Source organism: Gavia stellata, chromosome 1, assembly GCF_030936135.1.
Source record: "Gavia stellata isolate bGavSte3 chromosome 1, bGavSte3.hap2, whole genome shotgun sequence".
NCBI classification, from domain to species: domain Eukaryota; kingdom Metazoa; phylum Chordata; class Aves; order Gaviiformes; family Gaviidae; genus Gavia; species Gavia stellata.
Window position 1 is genome coordinate 122,158,630 of NC_082594.1, and position 22,490 is coordinate 122,181,119.

Sequence of the window (22,490 nt, forward strand, 5' to 3'; positions counted from 1 at the left end):
TTAAAGACAATCCCTAGTTTTTGGAGGTTTTGAAGTGAGGGTATCTAGGAGTAGCAGAACTGGAAAATAGCTCTCTATGGTTATATTGTTATAAAGACAAAGCAGGGAAGAGCACAGCAAAAACTGTGAACATGTAGAAAGAGGGAGGAAGTCCTTAATACGATCTATGTGATGGTATTTTACTAATACTGCAACCCTTCAGCAGAAACAGATTTCTGACAATAGCATCTGTGTCGTTTCCACGCTGGCCATTTTGTCAGAAATCACTGCACTTCCTGGCATTGTCCTAATTCTCAACTCAAGTACCAAAGATGTAGGGCAGGCTAGTACTTAAGGAAAAAATGCAAGGGTTTCCTGTGAGTGATAGCTAGCTTAGGGCTTTCCCCAGGGCTGGACTGGGTTAAACCTTCCAACCCCCTGACTTGGAAGCTCACTTGATGGTTGAAAACCTGGAGTTGGTTTACAAAGCCTCTCCCATGCTGGCTTGGTGGGTGCGCCAGCAAGCCAGACCCACGGCTCTCCTGAGGGCCCCCAAACCTGGGTCTACCACCAGTCCTGGTGTGGAGTTTTACAGCCTTCAAGCCTTGGTCCTTGACATGGCATTTTCTTGGAGTAGACCTGACAATGCTAACAATACTGCAAAACCTCATTCCTGCCTTTCCTCACGTACTCTGCCTGTGCAAGGCAGTCTCATCCACCGGTCCTGGTGGTGCTGCCCAGCTGCTAAAGCTCTCTGGGAATTTCCAAGGCAAAACCCCACCCTAGTTCCTGTCAGCTGAGGTTTTAGGGCAGCAGGCCTCAGTATAGAAATGGCCATCACCTTCTATTTACGTTGTGGTAATACAAGGTCTTCTGAGGGGTTTATTTGTTATCAGGTTTTTCCCCATGCTAGGTGAGGGCACCATGCAGTTAATTTCTATTCCCTGTACAAAGAGCCAGCTTAGTTCATCTCACACATGTCAATGAGAGATCAGCCTGAATCAAGTTTGTTTTAGCTGTTAAATCACATTTTTCAATTGTTTAAATAGTTCAGACAGAATTTGCACAGTAACATTTTAGCTTTTTATAGCTGTCAAGAAGTAATACAAATAATTACCATCTTCCCTGGTGGGTTTTATCTGATTAAAGTGACATGTCTGCTTATGCAAGATATTTGAATAGAGACATTCAATAAAGTCAGTAACATTTAATTTCCCCTCTCCTCCTCTTTTTTCTTTTTTAAGCTACATTTCACATTTATTTTAAAGTCTTGTTTGGCGGTTTGGGATATTTTTCTTAAAAGACTTTACATAATGAAACAATTTAGCAGAATATTTTATGTGCTTGTAATGAAATATTTTCTCACAGTATAGCAAGGTACTAATGTACCTTGTTCACGCTAAGGAGTACGGCACCTGTCTGCACTAACTGCTGTGGAAATACCGCCGGAGTAAGGGGTGAGCCAAGGTGGAAGCCAGAATTTTCTCCAGGTTGCAAGCGGGAACTGTTGAAGGAAGCAGGAATTAATCTGGAAGCTGCCTGTGGTGTCAAGGGCTTGGTGAACTTCCATAGAAGAAGCCTTTTCTAGCACATTTTGCTGGTACAAAATTCCCTAGAATACAACTTTCCACTGTTTCATCTGTTACCTGGCTTCATATACAGAGACATTTCTTGCAAAAGGCTCGATGCCTGTGTCAGCTTTCAGGGTTGTGCTTATTGGCACATAGGTGGTAAAATCGAGGTGTTTAAATTCCAGTCATAGTTTTGACTCTTAACTCATTTAGGCAATGAATTTTCAGGCTGTGTGGCGTAGGATTTGCACCACGCTCCTGCAAGAAACAGTAATTCAAACATGTCTCTTAATTAGTCTCTTGGGCTTGTGTTCTTTACAAGGTCAGATCAGGTTGCCACGGTGGTATTTTTGACTACAAAATATCTTTCAGGTTATGAGCACCAGAAAGCGAAAATGAGCCTTTCAGAGTCACAAACAATATGCAAGAGCTATGAGACCCATACTTTCTGTGAGTCCTAGCTGGTGTTTATATGCATGGTTTAGCAAGCACTGGCTAATATATCTTCTCTTAGACAAAAAAGCAGATGGCAGACTTGATGCTTGCCCCAGGGAGCCGTGTGTCTCAAATTCCCTTACAGAGGGAAGCTTCGGCAAGATGAGAAACATGGGAGAAAGCCTGTCTGCGGGGCTGAAGGAGCCAGGGCCACCCCTCCCCGTGCAAAGGGGAGATGGGCGCTGGTGGTGCTGCGGGTCCCTGGACCTCCCTCTCCCATGGCAGGGGCTGGGGGCCAGTGCCATTTCATGTGTCTTCTTAAGCTGATGTAAAGTACTGCCTAGCTCTCATCTTTTCTATCCTGCTATTAAAATACCCACCAGATCCCCAGCTTCTTTTGTGCTTTATTTCCTCTTTTTTAAGGTTTCGGTTTAGATGTGACTTTCCCCTTGGTTTTGTGAGACTGCTGAAGGTATTTTGCTCCATTTTAAAGCTGTCAGTGGTCTGCTTTTAGATTTCTGTGTAGATTATGTGAGACGATTGAGGTTGAATGGTTTATAGCTCCTTTCCTCCCTAGTGCTGCCCTGTGTTGTGAATCCTGTAAGCCAACACATTGATATTTTGCCCATAAAAATGATTCTATGAAATGCAGCTTCTTATATTACTTTATCGTTACTAATGTTCATTGATTTCTACTAAAAATCCTTCACAAACACTAAAACAATGTATGGAAAGACACAAACATCCACAGCAAAAATGAAAAACGGTATTTCTTTTTACCAGCACAGTATTTCTTTGAATGGGATCCTCAGTTACGCTGAGGCTACCTTAAGCTGTTTCAGAGTATAAAAAAAAAAGCACCACTCAAAGGGAGTTGAGATATAATTTAATCCTACTTTAAGAACACTTTTCGCTGTCAGCGTAATATGAAGTGGTCTTGGTTTCGATGAGAACCTTCCCCTACTCTTGCAGAGACTCAGGACACTGAGTGCAGGGCAAACAGATTTATTTACCACGGATTTTAACACTGTACATCAAAATACAAAATACTCCTCATTGGCCTGCCCTAATAATTCTGCACACCGAAGAGAGAATCTGGCAGGGCTTCAGTGCAGCACTATAATAAGCAACTGCAGAAACATTTATCATTCCTGATGGCAAAGATTAAAAAACTCACCATTTATTTCAAAAAGCTAAGTATGACACCTTAACAATTCTGTCTTTTCCTTACTGCAGACATTTCTATTTCAAGTCCTGACAATATTAAGGAAGAGATTTATTGGAGTTCATCACACAGCCTGAATCCTTTGGAGCCAAGGTATTTATAATGATATAAACGTGACAGTGTCAACAGTGATTTAAATCATTTAGTCACTATGATAAACACTGTGTTGCCCTAAAATTTAAGGGATGTACCAAGAACATAAGTCACCCAGAATAAAAAACAGTCAGTGGCAAGCGGTTTGGGTTTGCAAAACCCATCATGACCCAAAATAAAAGATTGAATGAGAGGAGCTAACGATGAAGTCATAATATCCATGAGATAAACGCTCATGATATCTCATGAGCCCATGAGATAAAGACAGATGTCCTGTGTGAACACAGTACCTACCTTTATACCCAAAGAAGTCAGCACTGTATTTATCAGCAAAGAATTAGAGTAGAACAGTATAAATACAGACAAGATGTTTGATGCTTGCCAGACAGCAACTGCTCTGATCATCATTTTGCTTAATGAAGGTTTGATGTAGTTCAACTCCTTATCAATCTGTTAGATGTAGCCTGGGATAAATTAGAAAGCAAGATATGGAGATGGGGAAAAAAAAAAAAAAGACTTCCATCCTCAACTTGTGTACTTTATATCAAGGTAAGAAGAGATGCAAGAGAATGAGGGAAGGCAGGAAATGTCAATCAAGGTGACTGAAACAGAATAAGAGAATTGATCTGAGAGTGATTAGGGAAATCAACAATGAGGCAACAAAAATGTTAAAAAGAAATAATGTGATCTCAGGAACATTAGAGAGGTCTAAATTCAGAAGTCCTCTCTAAAGGCTTAAAGAGACACTCGGAAAACAAAGCAGCTAGGTCTCCAACTTGGCACACTAGATACGACCAGGTCCTTCTGTAGGACAACACATCAGGAGCTGGGAGAGCAGGGGAAGAGCAGAGAGGTGAAGAAGTATCCTCAGCAGCTTGAGAGACCTAATTGCCAAGCTATGCTATACTTAGCCAGTCCAGTATGTCTTCCTGCTCCCTTGGACCTGATTCTCCAAATTTCCTTCCCTCCTTACTAGCTGAGCTTGTCACTGTCAACACCATCTAAACAAATGATGGTGCTTCCCAGGGCACATCTCACCTAATCAAAACACACTGTACCAAAATCATCCTGCATGAAAAGTCCTCACCAATACAATTTTGGTATCTAATTTGTAATTTTTAAAAAGGGTTGATGTTCATACATTTCTGTTCACTTTGCAAAGAGGATCAAAACATTAATCATGCACTGAACAAGCTGTAGGAAAGTTTGTTACTATGAGATTTGTCAGAAAAATTCTTGTCCTCTTACAAGATCCTTCCAAGTTCTTCAAGGCCAAAGTGTCTTAAATATTTCCTCCTTTTCAGCAAATTAGAAATTAAACTCAGCTCACCTTGGAAAGTTAATTTTCCATCAATTTTGTGTGCAGCTGCCTAAAGTGTGATAGAAAATGCCCTTCAGCAATTTTTATCCTTCAGCCAGTCAGTTCTGGTTCTGAAAAAAAAATGAAGACATGACAGGCCACAAGGGTGATAATGAAAAGCGTTTAGAAATGTACTTAAACATGGAGCTGGGTGTTATAAGAGTCAAAATTAGTAGCTATTTCCACCCAACTTTTTAGATTCAAAAGGAACACTTAAAAGCAATTGAAAGCTGGTGGTAGAACTTGGCATGAAGTCAGTGTGGACAGCAGCAATATAAGAACAACAAATGGCTGTAGGAATGTTATCCTGAACGCATTTTCATTAGGCCTAAGGAGATATATGAGTGCTTGCATAAGCCTGCAGTGCACATTCATTGTCAAAAGCGTGTTTCCACACAGCCTGGCTGCGGTGGTCTCAGCCTTCCCTGCAGGGATCACTGAGTCAGTGGCAGAGGACAGGGGCCGAGGAGCTGTTTAGGTGAGCATGAGTCAGGTCCAGTGGCTAAACATAATAACTTTCTTCATCTCCCCCAAAACAAATAAAATCGATTCCTGCGTTGTAGCAAATTGGTATGGTTGAATTGTTTGGAAAACATACTAGCAAAGGCTCAGCTTGGGAGAACTGCCCTGGGAACACTACAGAAGAGACTTTTTGGTTTTGTATGGTCATAAACAGGAAATATGCCCTCACCTTTCAGGGTGTAGTCCTGAAAAGATTTACCCTATGGGAACAGTTTTTAACAGAGAAGGACAATTCCCTTAAATGGAACTGTCTGCTACAGTGAATAAAATAAACATAATGAAGGGGGATTTTTAAACCAAAAGCATAGCTTTTGCCAAATTGTTTCAATTATTAAGGAATTATTTTAGTTATTAAAGAATTACTTGCTGTCTCGAGCAACATTTGGCAGAAGATGATGTAAGAGATTTTGGGTTTTTTGTTTAAAACAGTGGACTGCTCTATTCCACTATCTCTCAGATCATAGAATCATAGAACAATTTAGGTTGGAAAAGACCTTTATGATCATCACATCCAACCGTAAACCTAACGCTGCCAAGTCCACCACTAAACCATGTCCCTAAGTGCCTCATCCACATGTCTTAAATACCTCCAGGATGGTGACTCAGCCACCTCCCTGGGCAGCCTGTTCCAGTGTCTGACAACCCTTTCAGTGAAGAAATTTTTCCTAATATCCAGTCTAAACTTCCCCTGACAAAACTTGAGGCCATTTCCTCTTGTCTTATCGCTTGTCACTTGGGAGAAGAGACCAGCACCACCTCTCTACAACCTCCTTTCAGGTAGTTTGTCTCCCCCAGTCAGCAGGCTGTAAGACATGTCAGTGAGTGGTCAGGGTCCTGCTGTAGCCTGGAGATCCTCAGTTATTTATGGACCCCACAGAAGGGATGCATTCTGCTGGCACAGGCTGCAGCATCTCTGGCCTGCTCCTGTTTGCACTATGGGTGAGAAACAACTTTTTTGGTGCTCCCTTTTCCATGCCCCTCTTTTCACTCCTGGTACAGCCGTGAGCAGAGCCCCACTGGCCCTGAGATCCTGTGGGTAAAAGGACTCTCCCAAATTCCTTCTGGCTCCTGCTTTCAAGCAGGAGAGGCAAAGAAATCCCTTTCCTTTCTAAGATATTGTATGCCATGAAAACTCAACAGTAAAGAAGAGTAAAAATGTTAAATAGACAACTAAATGTTTTCTATTACCCAGTGAGAAGTGACAGACTCCTGCTTACACCCTATATAACGTTGCTATCTGAGTCGCTGTGTGTTTGAAGCGAAGACGGCTGCAGCCAGCATCTGCAAATCCCTAGCAGGCTGCTTTGCCTTCTTTTTGCTTTTGCATTATTTCCTGAAGACACCTCCCGTTTTTCACTTCTAACAGCAGATCTGTTGATTCTTCAGAGGCTAGAGATTTGACTTTTCGCTTCGGCTGACGGCACCGGTTTGAGTCCGCAGCAGTGGAGAAGCCCGAGCATGAGTCTCGCTGCTTTGCATCGTTGGCTGTGTGGGGCTGCTCACCAACTGGCGTTACCAGCCAGGGCACGCACGGGCTAGCGAGGCAAAATTTACCTGCTTTTGCACCTCTTCCTGGCCAATGTAACTGTATTTATTTGGGTTAATTTCTGTCTGCCAGCTAATTAAAGCAGATTCAAGCATTTTGCACTATGGGAACATCCTTCCTCTTTCTCCCTTGTGATTTCTGAAGGTATTTGGGGAACCACCGCTGAAGTTAGGCTCTGAAAGAAATGTTCAGGCCACCAAGGGTTGCAGAGGGAATTGGCTGCTTATGGGCCCTCAAATAGACTTCTCTGTGCTCTGCACCTCTCTTTAGGTACTACCTCTGTTTAAAAATCTGACTCATGCAGCCTTATTTGTCAGGGCAGATGGAGAAGGACAGAAAAGAGATTAGTTTTAGAGCTGGCTTATCCTGAGGTGATAGCTCTTCGAAATGTCAGCACTATTGATGATGGGCCTACTTCACCCACGTAATTAAACACGTCTACCGAAATGTCACTGCTGCCGACCAGCGACCTGATGGAGGGCTCTGGTTGGGGGATGTTCTTAAACAGTGCAGCCAAATTGTTGGGATGCTGTGGTCTCCATCAGACGTCCCCTTGGTTCACAAGTGATGAAATGCTACTGAAGGCAAGGAGGGTTAGTCAGTGTTACATAAAATGATTAGTCTTGGTGTCTAACTGTCCTAACTGTCTCTAATATGGAGTGGATTCACGTGACCTTTTCCCACAACTCCCAATTTTTGACACGTTCTACTGCCTAAAACTTGTTTTCTTAGCCCTGATTGAGCAAGGCACATGGACTTCCTTCAGCAAATGACTGACAAAGGAGACTATCTCTTTGCTTTAGTTTGGATTTTATTTACTTACTGAAGGTACAGAAACCTGTTCACTGACACTCAGCGATGATAGGATTTCCTCCTCAACCTGAGCTATACCTTGCCTTGCTGTTCTGCCACGGGAAGGCTGACATAAACTGGCCCAAGGAGATTTCTAATGGGAAGAACTCCCTACTGAATATCAGAAAGTACACAAAACTCAATATTCAATTTAGGAAAAGTAGGTAATGAATCTCTCCTGCAGTCATGCTGTACATCTATCTTAAAAGGGAAAAAAAAGGGGGGAAAAAAAAAAGGAAAAAAAAAGAACCCTTAGCTCTTAGCCTGGCAAGAAATGTTCCAGGAAATGAAAATCTTATAACTGCTGCTGCTTGTCAAAGACCTCATGAAAAAGAAATGGAAGAGAGTCACCAAAGGAAACTTGAGATGAGTTGTGGGACCCACTGCTCATTTCCTTTTTCCTTTGCTCTTTGAGGGAATTGCTTTCACCAAGCAGTGCAAAATATCAGGGCGTGTGCAGACAGGAATTTGTGACAAACTGCTGCAGAGCAGTGTTAGATTTCACTGTAACGTGCAAGATCTGGTTTTGGAGATAGTTTGTAACACTGCAGGCCTATATTACAAAAAAAAAAGAATGAGCCATTTCAGCGTCAGTCTCATTAATTATTACACTTTCTAGTATTACTGTTATTTGTTGAGGACAGTCCATTTTTTCCTAAGGTTTTATTTTTCAAAAATGTAACCCCTTGCCCAGACCCACAAACCTCAGGATGAAATATGTGCAGATTTTTCTCCCCTCAAAAGAAATACACTGTTTGAGTTTTGATCTGCTGTAGTTCTGGGTGAAAAATTCCAACTTTCATATACGAAAACCCAGAGGTGCAAATGGCATTCCTCCCTACTTCCGCTGTTGGACAGCAATAGCTCTCAGAGGCTTCCCAGCCAAGACGAATGACCTATTGTGCTAGACATCGTCAAACATATAACAGGAGACTGTGTCTACCACAAAGAGATTATTTTCTAGATGGAGAAGCTGTGTAAAGGGCAGTCAAAGGGAAGTATTGTTAGCTGTATTTCACAAATAAGGAAATGAGACACAAACGTTAAAGCCTAAAACTCCTCAGATGCATTGAAACCACTGGGAGCTTGGTGGATTATTGCTTGAACAAAGCAACATAACCTATGTCACACAGGAATTCATTGGCAAAGAACTGAATGGAGATATAGCAGAACCTGTGCCAGAGATCAAGAGTCTAGCTTTCTTTCTGGGGAAGAAAAGATAAGAGGGAGTGAAAATTTCTGTCTATGGGATATTGTGCTGACACACACAAGCAAGTAATTAGAAAGATAAAAGAGTATGATTATTCTGGAAAGTTACTCTGCAAAAGGATTTTTCTACCAATATTTGGTGAGGCACCTCACCAAGTAGGCAGAAAATTAAATCCTTGTCTGTCTGGGAGGTTTTTAACCTGTCCTGGACTTTACAAGGATCAGTGATGCCATGGAAGAGCAGGCTGGAAGAGCGTCGGTAGGTTTGCTTCCAAGCTGTTCACTTTGGTTCAATCATGAACTTTGAGGGTGGCTTGAAATTGATACAGGAACCACCAGAACTAAAAGCATGTATTTCTAAAATTTGAACTTCATAGAATCACAGAATGGTTGAGGGTGGAAGAAACCTCTGGAGTTCACCTTGTCCTACTCCCCTGCTCAAGCAGGGCCACCTACAGCCGTTTGCCCAGGACCATGTCCAGATGGCTTTTGAATATCTCCAAGGAGGGAGACTCCACTGCCTCTCTGGGCACCCTGTGCCAGTGCTCGGTCACCCTCACAGGAAAAAAGTGTTTCCTGATGTTCAGAGGGAACCTCCTGTGTTTCAGTTTGTACCCGTTGCCTCTTGTCCTGTCACTGGGCACCACTAAAAATAGCCTGGCTCTGTCCTCTTTGCATCATCCCTTCAGGTATTTATATACTTGAGGACCAATAGGTCAGATGCTTGAAGATATTAAATATGTGCATCTTTACACACATATACAACTGTTTGGAATAGCCTGGGCTTTCTTTTTTTTTTTTATATAATTTTGGAGGGGTATAATATATGTCAGTGGGAATTATAGGCAGAGGTGTTCTGCGTCAATCTCACAAAGCACTTTACTGCATTTTTAGGTAACCAAATAGATTCATATTTAAATGCTACATGCTGTTAAAAATCTGGCTACAGTCCTGTTGTATGAAGCACTCATGTATAAATATATTGCAGACTGAGAACACATTAGAATATGTAGTGTGCAACGAAGTGCAAGTTATAGCAGAGTATTTAAGACAGACATGAACCTTCACAATATCAATTCCTCAAAGCTGGAGGACAACAGACCCTTTAAAAAAACCTATTCCATGGGATTATCTTGTGATCCTCCTCTCCTCTTTCAGTTTAATGTGCTCCTTTTAATTACCTTTACTAAATTTACATTTGATGAGTATCAGATGCTCTGTTACTACCTTTACCACCATTTGATTATCTCCTACAACCCTTTTCCAGTCCAGATGTTTTTTCCATTCCACAGTTATATGAAAATGCTTTGGATGTCTGGAATCAAAATGGAGTAAGAAACAGAAAACATACAAACAAAATACATATCTCTGAAACTTTGAACTAGAGCTTATCTCAGCAAGATTTTTTTCGCTAGGTGGTCAAGGGGTAATGAGATATGAAATACTGAGGAAACCCTGCATGGAAGAAATGAAAAAAGACCTTTTCTTGAACAAGCTATAATTACAACTAGATAGAGTTAAACCAAATCCTTTTGCTATACAGTGTGTGTGGGTACAGTGACAAACCCAAAGAAAGAACATACTTGGCTACTTGCCATATCAGTATGATTCCGGTAATGCCCACTGCTACCTTTTCAGACGATTACAACCACTGACTATGAAGCAGGGTCTAAATGAAGTCTGAATCCTCCTTTGAATACACCATTCATCTCCTGTAAGAGGCAATGAGTGAAACAGAAGTTTACTGCACGTCAGGCTCTATTTAGATCTTTAAAGCAAGAACACAGAGTGAGTAAATTAAGCTGGGGGATTGTTCATTACAAACAGGCTGTATATCTTAACTTTTCCCAAAGGACTGCATAACCACAGATCCTAAAAAACACAGACACACACAGACGTGCGCACACACACACTTTTGATCTGACTATAGCCAAATAAATTATAGCATAGTATAAAGAAAGAAGTCGCTATAAAGCAAAGTATGAATAAACTCTGTTTCATAATAACTAAGGTATTGACACATGGTTTACAGGTAAGCATAAATGGCCTTTTCCTCTTTTTTCTGTGGCTTTTATTACTTCCTCTGCTGATATAACTTTGAACCACTGCTTTGTAACAAAACCTACTCTTCCGTTAGTTAGTGTAGACAAGAGGGCCAGACACAAGGCAGAAAGACAGAAAGCCATCTGCTTGGGGAATAGTGCACAAGATGGAACAGAGAATACAAGGAAAATTATAGAAATAGGAACTACAGATATGGTGAGTGAGCAGGAATGGTATTGATATGTCCAAAGAGTCATAAGGAACAGAGATATGTGCTTTTTTCAGAATGTACTGAAATCTAGATCACAGCCAGGCCCTCTGCTCAGTTCAGTACCCATAGAACCTATAGCACCTGCTTGGCATCACCCCAAAACACTCTACCTGCAGAAGTCATTCTCCTGTGACTTGGTGATTTTGGTCTAAACCCTTCCAAAAATAATAAAGGTGACGTGAGAAAAGGCGCTGTGCTTTACTGCAAGTTGGGTGGCACCCGTGTCTGTCCCCCCACCGTGGTCTGGAGCAGTGCCCTTCGGGAGAGATCCTTGAGGCAGCTGGGGCAGTGCTCCTGCTGCTCAGCCGCACCCCAGCAGGCTGAATATGGAAAGCAAGAGTCCCCTCTATACAGGGGTTAAAATGAGAGGGGAGAGAGGCAGGGAGGTTTTCAGCACCCAGGTGACAGTAGAGGGAGAGCACCCTCACCTGTCAGGCTTGGGAGAGCAGAGTATCCTCACAGCTCCTCCCTTCGGTACCACTGGAGGAGGTACCTTCGGTACCACTCTTCCTCCTCTTCCAGCAGTCTTTATACCCCACTCCCCATCCTCCATGTCAGGCTGGGCAGTTTCTGTGGTTTATGGACAGATCTTTGACAGGGGTCGAGGCTTCACAGTGGAGTCAGTAAGTCTACATTTTGCTATTCCAAGAACAAATTGAAAAAATTGTTCTGTGCCTCTCTGTGACACTGTCCTCACGAGCACGTCGGGATGCTGAGACCAAGGTAGCGTTCCTCTGCTGTGACAGGCGTCCATGCCACTGATGCCTGCGTGTGCCCGGCTCTGGTTTTCACCCGCTTCTGCCAGATTCCTTTGCCAGGAGTGAGTGTGGGCACAAGCACAGCTCTGCAGAGACATGCTAGTGCCACAGGCTGGGGAAGGAAAAGGAAAGTGAGCACCGCCAACCTCCAGCTCTCACCTTCAGTCTTGATTTGTTCTGTGTTCATAGGCCTAAACTGCAAAAGCGTTTACAAAGATTGAAGCACTTCTTGTTGCTCAAGAAATTACTGCACTGTTGATTCCTGAAAGGTGAAAGTTGCAGGAGCAAGACAACAGCCACATCATGTTTACCCATCTACTGTGTTATCCATTTATTTGCAACCTTTCTACTCACTTGGCTTTATATAGGCTATTTAAGTTATTTGGGTCATAGATTCTCAGGATATTATATAACCTGGAGCTGTTTTGGGCACCTTCTTTCTGCTCATCTTTAATTCCTAGTAGCAAATGACTATCATCCCTGTGGCAACTGCAGTGGTGTTTATATAGAAAAATAATATTAGAAAAATCCTTAATGCTTAGCTTCCTGCAAACCACTCCAACAGTTGAATAAAAGGAGTCAGCATCCCAGGACCAGACATTTTTACACAGACCACTTGCATGTGCTAACGTAGATATTTTTTCAGATATTATTATTATTTCAGATATTATTCAGATAGATAAAGAGCAAAGATTTGCAAGGTTGCAAAATGCTAAGCTGAAGGAAGAATACATGTGTGCTTTTTTGAGTCCCTGCAGTGTGTAGACATTTAGATAAAAGAATGTATTTAGGGCAATTAATTATTTCTCACTGTGGTGGGTCAACCCTGGCTAGATGCCAGGTGCCCACCAAAGCCACTCTATCACTCCCCTTCCTCAGCTGGACAGGGGAGAGAAAATATAATGAAAGGCTCGTGGGTCGAGATAAGGACAGGGAGATCCCTCACCATTACTGTCATGGGCAAAACAGACTCAACTTGGGGAAATTAGTTTAATTTATTACCAATCAAAATCAGAGTAGGATAATGAGAAATAAAATAGAATCTTAAAAACACCTTCCCCCCACCCCTTCCTTCTTCCTGGGCTCAACTTCACTCCTGATTTTCTCTACCTCCTCCCCCCAAGCAGCACAGGGGGATGTGGAATGGGGGTTGCAGTCAGTTCATCACACATCGTTTCTGCCGCTCCTTCCTCCTCACACTCTTCCCCTGCTCCAGCGTGGGGTCCCTCCCACGGGAGACAGCCCTCCATGAACTTCTCCACCATAAGTCCTTCCCACGGGCTGCAGTTCTTCACAAACTGTTCCAGTATGTGTCCCTTCCATGGGGTGCAGTCCTTCAGGAACAGACTGCTCCAGCGCGGGTTCCCCGCGGGGTCACAAGAACTGCCAGCAAACCTGTCCAGAGTGGGCTCCTCTCTCCACGGGTCCACAGGTCCTCCCAGGATCCTGCTTCAGCGTGGGCTTCCCACGGGGTCACAGCCTCCTTCAGGCATCCACCTGCTCTGGTGTGGGGTCCTCCCCAGGCTGCAGGTGGGTATCTGCTCCACCGTGGACCTCCATGGGCTGCAGGGACACAGCCTGCCTCACCATAGTCTTCACCATGGGCTGCGGGGGAATCTATCCTCCAGTACCTGGGGCACCTCCTCCCCCTCCTTCTTCACTGACCTTCATGTCTGCAGGGTTGTTTCTCTCACATATTCTCACTCCTCTCTTCTCCAGCTGCCATTGCGCAGTTGTTTTTCCCCTTTCTTCAATAAGTTATCCCAGAGGCGCTACCGCTGTCGCTGATGGGCTCGGCCTTGGCCAGCAGCAGGTCCGTCTTGGAGCTGGCTGGCACTGGCTCTATCGGACATAGGAGAAGATTCTAGCAGCTTCCCACAGAAGCCATCCCTGGAGCCGCCCTGCCACCAAAACCTTGCCACGCAAACCCAATACATTCACGAGGTGAAAGAAAGAGAGAGTTTCAGGCACCTAGTAGGGGTGAGTGACTTGTAGGTGAAAGAAGGCAAGGAAGTTTGTGACAAGGCAGCTCAAGGCAAGAGGACAAGGAACTAGGGGACTCTAGCCCCCACTTTCTGGGCTTCAAAAATTGGCATTGCTTCTTCCAAAACCCAAATTATGGTGGAGGGAGAGCTCACTGTTGTGACTTAAGTTTGAAAGCACAAGCACATTTGGATGTTGAAGAAAATACTGATGTATTGGTTGCCCTTTGACTTCCTCTGAAAAAGAACAGGAGCTATCTGTTCACTTCACTCAGAAGACAACTCCTTCAGTGATTTCCTGTGACACCAGAGATCAGAAATCACTACTGGATTCCTGTGCTTTCAGCATTTCATTTCTGAGTTTCAGGGAAGCTCACCTAACCATTTCTTTATCCATGCCTTTATTTTACTTGTAGCTGGTGTTTCCTGTTCCCTGAAGTAGAGATCTTACCCATCAGTTCATCTCTTTATTATCATTTGTGAACATAAGAAAGAATAATTGATGGCATTGGTGTATAATCCTACATTTAACAATTTCCTGAGGGTTAAAGGCTTTTCTCTCTATTGCTTTAGAGATAAAAAAAAAATCCTATAAGCTCAGGTCATAATTGAAAACACACTACTTTCAATATAGATTAAAGCACACACAGGAATGAATGTCTTTAATTCATGTAAACCCAGCCCTGCAGTCCCCCTTTTTCACTGTTACCGTCTGTTAGCCACCAATTTGAAAACAGCAGAGAAATGATTTGATTTCATAATCAAATAGCTGAGCAGAAACCATTTCCTCTAGCACAGCTTTTACATTTATATTTAAATGAACTGCCTGTGGCTGGGAAGTTCTGCCTCATTTAGAGACAGGAGTTAAAAAGACCTACTGTGAGACACAGGGCAACGCAGAATTAAGAGATCTGGGTGAATTTCAAGTGTCTCAGAGCTAAAAGAAAACATACCACTGGTTTGTGTGTGCTGAGGCTGAGTCTGGAGAAAGGTTCAACCTTCTGGTTTCGTGCACAGAGCCTGGCCACCACAGAGCTACCTGCGGCTGCTCCAGGACTGAGGGACCTCCAGGAAGGGACCTGTTTTGGTGTAACCTGGAGTGACTCTAAGCAATACCAGTGTGAGCATCTGCAGCTCACACTGCCAACAGGGCCTGTGGGAAACTTTGGAGAATGATGGGAAATAACTGAGAGCTCATCCAGTAGGTAAAGGAGTAATGAACTAGCTTTGGATTCAAAGGGATGGACTGGAGACCTGTCTCTTCTATTTCCTTGATAAAGCTACAATTAGCAAAGAGCGATTAGCTTAAACACCAATTTAGTAACATCAGTGTATTGTGCTTGGTCCTCCCACAGACACTTTCTTCTTTACAAACTGCTTTACAAACAGGAGCTAATTAATCCTTATAATACACTTCTCAGGGGAGAGCATAACAGTCTTACCTCTCTTTACAGTCAAGGAAACTCAGGTGTTGGGGTAATTTGCCCAGTGCCTGCCAGGATACCAATTTGAGAGAAATGAGATGAGCTAGCAGCGATCAGTGATCCTATCCAGCTGCAGATGGAAAGGACCTCCTGCCAGCCAGGACCTACTGCCTCGCTTCATTCCTTCTTCATTCCCACAGGGATGCTGCTGCTCTCACTACATGACAAGTCACTGTAATTTCACAGGAGAGAGAATGACAATATATAACTAAGGTGTAACACAGGAGGAAAATGTCAGGGTGGGGCAGAACACCTCTGAGAGAAGTCTTTCAATAACCCACTCTCTTCCTTAGCGTGCGCTTTGTCTCCAGGTGTTAAAACAAGGAGGTTGCCGCTCATGCCTTGTATTTGCTCCTTGACTCAGGTCTCTGGTTCCCCAGCCAATTTTCCCAGTCAAGTGTTAGGAAAAGTACCAAGTACTGAGAGCTCCTGCTGCAGACTAAGCGCATCTGCAGGCTGCTGCTCATGCTGAGCCCTGCAGGGGAATAGGCTGCATGGGCACCGAGAGGAGCAGCGAAAGAAAATGCCAAGTGAAATTTACTTGAGCGGGGAAAATATCGCCTTCCCGGCTGCTTCTAAAAGCCCTCCTGCTGTATTTTATTGCTGAAGAGAAGAAGTTAACTTTATGAGTGTGGAAGTTTGCAGGGAACCATAACAAGATGTAGGCAAAAACTGAGCGGTCACCAAGCTTTCTGCTACAAGTTGAAAGAGGAGCAAGACAAAGGGATAGACGCTTCTGAAATAAAATCTTTCTTGCTGATAATATGTGTGCTTTAAAATGGACAGAAAAAGTTATGGCACTGTGCAGCTGGCTATCTTAGAGAAGTAAAACCTACTGGCATCTCAGTGGGAGAGAAGGCAGGAGCGATGATGTTTGTTGAGGGGGTTACGTACTGGCCAGTGTATTTGTCAGCCCTCCAGGAAATCTTTACACTGGTGTTCCATACTTCTAAAAAATGTGAGATACTGGTTTTGGAAAAAGGAAGCTGGAGTTACTATTTTCTCTATTGCTTTGTCTTCTTTCTGTTAAAGTCTTCTATGAAAACTAAAACCATATATATATGTATGTTTTAATTATATACATATGTATGGTTTTAATTATATTTGGTTTTAATTATATTTGGTTTTAATTATATATATATAAAAGGAAAAAGAAAGATAAGGAAAAGGAGAAAGAGAAATCAACATAAAAATAAATTTAACAGAAAATACTCCCCATATTCACTGTGTTCTGTAAGATGCAATTCAGAATTTATAAATTGCTTATAGTTACTTCCTCCCCAGCTATTCTCCTCACCTCTTTATTTCTGAATTTCTATTAATTTCTGCCCATCATCAGTGACTACCATCGGCACTGCTACTTGCATTACCTACCTCCAGATAGCTCAGAGCAACTTACATCTCTTTTTACTCATCCTAATGCGATACAGCTTCAAAAGAATACAATTACAATAGTTAGCAATGGCTGAACTGCAAAAGATCAGAGATAAATTTTCATTTTCTTCTGTGAAAATGTCATTAAATCTGTTATTTTCTGTGTAACACTCACCTTAGACAGGGTCTAAGCAGAGAGCCTGGACTCTTTAAGAGTTTTTCCCTTAGCCAGTTGGAGTAGCTATTAAAGGGGATATTTTTCCTAATGCTGGCTCGCAAAATTTATTTTGGTGGACGTTAAAAACAGCAGAAATTGTTGTTAAACAAAATGGGTGAACCGCAAGGCCTTGACTTTTGGAAACATAATTCAAACTTCAAACAAATCACTAGTCCATGTATTTGGAGAAAATTCCTTTCACATCCTAGTGTGTCTGTCCCCTTATCCCCTTAATAATAGTTTGTAAGCCTTTGAGATCAAGCTTGAACAGGATTTCACTAGAAATCATGCATGTCATTACAACTATTCCGCTTCAGAATAGGTTTACTCCATTTAAAACGTTGATCACTCTAATGGTACTCCAGGAGAAGTGATTTGCAATGAAAGGTTTATGATAGCGTCTAGCAACTGAAAAAGCAGAAGCGAGTATATTCTGAAGACAGTATATTTTGAAGAAAGCAGTATGTGTCCTCAACTTCATTCCTTCCCTTGCCCATCCTTTGGACCCAAAAGGGAGATGGGTCCAAACTGTGCTGAGGGTGTCCAAGGTGCAGACGTGGAGGCATGGAGGCTACTGACAGTCAGAAGGGGAGTCGCTGAGGGGCATGAGACACCCTGAGCACCTCTATCACATCTGGTATGCTGCAGTCCCACTGCCTGCATCCTCCTTTTTATAATCAGCTGGTTTGAGCATCCTGAACAACAGGACTTGGGCTATCCCATGCTCTCCACAGGTCTCTTTGCCTTTGTTTAAAATCAACTGTATTTTACCACAAGGTCTCAAAGTTGGTAATTTCCTTAAATTTGTGCTGACTGAAGAAAGTGCCCCGTTCTAGAACAAGTGTCCCATACATACAGGTATCAGTACATATTGGAGGGAAGACTAATGCCCTCACCATTTTTTAGCCATCAGAGATTCAACTGGTGGGAGAGATACTGGAAACGGGATGTCATTACTGCCACATCTAAGGAGCTGCCAGTCAATGCTGGGGACGCACTGTCTTTTACGGTGGGCATGAGTGTCATTTCTGTGGAAAGTTGATTAGGTCTGGGATGTTAAAGTCAGCAATGTGTTTTTCAGATGGCATCTGGTGGCACAGTGTAATAGACTATGTTATTTCCTACATCATTGCTCATGAAATATTGTTAGCAGGGTGCAGATCATTCTTCCATTAATACCTCGTGAAGTCACCTTGAATCCCATGTTTCCAGAACAGTGGAAAAGACTTATATTTCACAGCTGAAAAATAAGCCATTTGGATGCTTTTAAAGTGCCTGGTACAGAATCTAGCTATTTCAACAACGCTCTCTTACCTATCACAATTTTTCAGCTTTAAGATCTCTTCTGGAAGAGATGCAAATATCACTCCAGTTGGTCTGAACAAGAAGTTAATGCGACACTTTGTCTCTTCGGTGATAGTTCTCTAAGAGGTTTTTAAGGTATGTACCATACATAATTATATATATTACATCAATCTATTCTCTATTTAATCACACCAGGATGTAGAAACAAATGTTTAATTCTCATGATTTGTTGCAGCTTCAACACAACAATTGCATGCATATTGCAATCTATACAAAAGAAACAAATCCTTAAAATGAAATAGTTGCTAACGTAATCCATTTGGAGAATTTTCCTACCCATTCAGTTTGGAAGCTGATGGCCAGGGAGATTGACAGCTTTGAACTCTGATATCTGCTATGAGAGATCACAGACAAAATGATGATGGTCCATTAGTCTAGATTTGTCTGGAATTGCAATCCCCCTTCCTCCTGCTCTCCCTCCCCAGAGAACATTTACTCAGTCTCATCTTGAATTTTGACTTGCTATTACCAGTGGTGGGCAGATTAGTTCACACTTCTCTCTGAGCTACCATGTATGTCTGCTTTTCTGTGGATGCAGCAAGACGGTGCTGCGCTAGTTCAAAGAGAGGTTTCCTTTGTAATTAAATGCTTCATTTTTAGAGTATGAAAAATTAAAGTTGTCAGAAACTGATGGCCCTGTAGAGATGCATGCACTGGAACTGAGTTGACAGTGATGTCTAATTTCAAGGAGAAAAAAAAGTAACCATGCAACAATTTTACAGCCCCATGATGCTCTAATGTTTCACTAAGAACTAGATACAAGGTCAGACAAAAAGAGTCAAATATTGAACAGATGAATGAAAAAGGAAAGGGTTTCTTTGAGCAGAACTACATGAAACCTTGGAAACCATCCTGTCTTGCTGAAAAAAGTTCACACCTTTTGAAGTTCAAACTGTGTCAAAAACCAAATCTGAACTTTGATATCAGCTGTGAGACACAATGCATAAAAAAAGAATATCTGTTACTCCAGGTTTTTCTGTAATTTCTGTCTGGCTTTCATCACTTGATCTTTCTTGCAAATAACCTTTCTTCTTGATGGCAATCACCATGTGAAACCCTTGGGACAGCTAGAATAAGCCACACAACTAATACCTGGCTCTTCTGATGCCACCCATACATTTGATGGAGGCACTGAGGGCTAGGACCAGCCTCATATACTTTGCAAAGGATTGAGTAAGGAGTAAGAGGTGAGACTGAGAAGGGTCAGGGCTTCTGCAGCTGGAGGGCAGCCAGATGAAAGCACCAAGGGCTATCAGAAGTCTAGAAAACATGATCTAGCAGGAAAAAAAAAAGATCAGAAGAAAAGAAGTGGCACAATTTAGGTGATTATAACAGTGGGAAGATGTCACAATAAGTCTTCAAATACATAAAAAGCTACTTCCATTGGGACTAAGACAAGAAATAATGGGTTTAAACTACAGCAAGGGAGGTTAAAAAAAATGAGAGTGCCTTTGAATGTTAAGGATAGAGAGGCACTTGAATGACTTGGTTGCGAAGACTGAGGACTCTGTCTGCATAAAAGCTGTTTATAAAGGACAGGGGATGCAGACATCTGTTAGAAATTTGATCCTGGTGAGGCTGTGAGAAGGACCAGATGACTGCTTTTAGCTCTGTTCTGTGTTCCTACGTCTTTATTGCCCTTGGGCATTGTATCCCTCACTAGATTACCCATAACACATTTCGTGAAAGCTTGCCTAAGTTAGCTTACTCTTCCTCCTCTCTAGGTGCTCTAGCTAAAGCAACGTACAGTGCAGCCTGCCATTACCTTTTGTCTGTACATTTTTCTCCTGGGAAGAGCTGGTTGCATCCCCAGCCTCTTTTAGTGCTACCAGACAACAGGGGTCATAGACAGGCAGGCTCTTGAGAGGCCTAAATGGCTAAACAGGGGTGTTTAGCCCCATTTTACACAAGGGATCTGTTTCTAGAGCACCCTGCCTAGCCTCCGGCTGCCACTCGAGAAGGGCACGGGTCACACCTGACTGCTGTGCATCAGTGTCTAGGGCACCCAAGGCCACCCTACACCTTGGCACCCGAATCCCACACTTGGCTTTTCAGTAGCAGACAAGCTATAGTTAAAAGAACTGTTCCTCTAAAGCAACAACTACTTGTCCTACACACGTTCTGACATTATGGACCATGTAATAGCCTTGATTCAATCCACTGCGCAGCCATGCTAACGGTGTGCAGAGCGGGTGGTAGGGAACACCTGGCTGGGTCAAAAAGGGAGCAGGCTGCATGCACCTCTCATAGGTGTAAACGTGCGAAACAAAGTGCTGTAGGAAACCAGATCTAAACATTTTTGTTATGTGTATCCACTCCTCTGGGCAGCAAATTCCTTTGTTTGCACATATTAACTGATGACCTGATAAGTTAAACCTGCTGAAATCAAGATGATGATGATGATGATGATTAATTCCTGTGGAGTCCCAATTACTGTGACACACAAACTTTAGCAAGCGCAGGGCAGAGTCACTGTCTTTGCAATAGGTGCTGTGTCAGGAGGATTTTGCAGCGGTAGCACTGGTGTTTGCAGGCTAGCTCATTTGGAATGAGTATGAAATGTGGTGCTTCCACCTTCCATGTCTTCAGGATGTTATGCTTGGTAACATCCTAAATCAGACGTTAATTTGCTTTACCTATTTTTGATTTGAGGATCTATTTGTCTAAATATTCCAATTAGAATGAATCACAAGTACCTGAGTTTAAAGCTTCCTATTGCACCAGCTACAAATGTATGTCATTATTTATACAATAAAAATAAATAATCTGCACTGTGTGTACTCTGATCCTATGCCATTGAAGTGTTTTTGTCATTGCCTTCAACGGGAGCATGATTAAAATTCTTATAAAGTGTTTCATTAAAGCCTCAAAATACCTGTGGAAGTCTGTGATAATTAGTTTAATTAAAACTGTATTCTGAAAAACCAACTGCAGTAATGACAGCGTGGAATTCGGTGATTTTGTGGGGTAACTTCAAACTTGCTTAATTTGCATGCTAAAAACAGAGGCTATAGCCCCCCCCCCCCCCTTCCTTAGGGATAATTCTCATGAATATAAGCTAATGAGCAATCACCGACACTAGCAGGCTCTATGGCCCCAGTAAATAGGCTGACATAGATTTATGAGACAGATCCGTGAGCATGAGCGGGTAGAGCTGGGGGAGCTAGGCCAGCCATCCTCATCCTCTTCAGCCTTCTTGCCCATCAGTTTCCCAGACTCCAAAGGCAATCGCTGAACTGCACACGAAGCACCTCCCGCATCGCCGTGGTTTGGAGACAGTGAAAGAAACCCAGTCGCCAAAACTCCAGCACTGGCTGCAGTGTGTTGACGCTCAGTTTAGCCTCTGTCTTTTAGAAGAACTGAACCAACTGGCCCAGCTCAAGAAGTGGGACTTGCTTAAGGCAGAAAGCCTTATTCCATCAGATTTGCCTGGCACTTCTAGCTCAGTAAACACTGAAGTGGTGTTACTGAAGGGGGAATGTTTGAAGGGTGTCTGATTACAGGAGGCTTTTAGCATGAGCTGAGGAGCAGCAGGACAGAAATCTTTGCCACTGCTCTCCAAAAGGAGAGGGCTGAACAGAGCTGCAGCACAGATTTCCAGCTGCCAAAGGCCAGGATTAACACCAGCAAGACTTTGCCTTTACAGGATGGCTCTGTGCAATCCAATCCCCCCAAAAAAGGATTTTTCCAGTAATAAAGCAACTGTCAATAGAAATCGTTGTTCTCTCATTTGTTCCAATGGGGGTGGTGCATTTTTCTCCTTTTACTGCGCTTTAAATTTAACTATACTTTCTCTTTATTTTCGATTTTAATGGATGGGTGACTGGCTTCAGAAAAATCCAGTCTGGTTTTGGTGTAGCTATTGTGCCCTAAAAAGAATTTTTAAGTTTGATGTGGAATCTGTACACAACTAAAATATCTTGTGTTTGAATCAGGGAAATTCAGTTGAGTCTGCCAAGTTTTGCTGTGCAAAATGGGATTATTCCATACCTAACGTGCAGTCAAAATTCACAGTTAGGAACACACAGAAGCGTAGCCAAAGCATGCAATAAAAAGAGCTGTGGGTCTCCTATTTGCTAAAATGAAACAATATTTTGGATCCTCTAGTCTAACAGCTGAGCATTTAGTTATTGCACATAGTGGTCTGTTGCACCCTCATGTGATTCATTTGCAAGGCACATCTTTTAGGGGCTTTTTCTTTTTT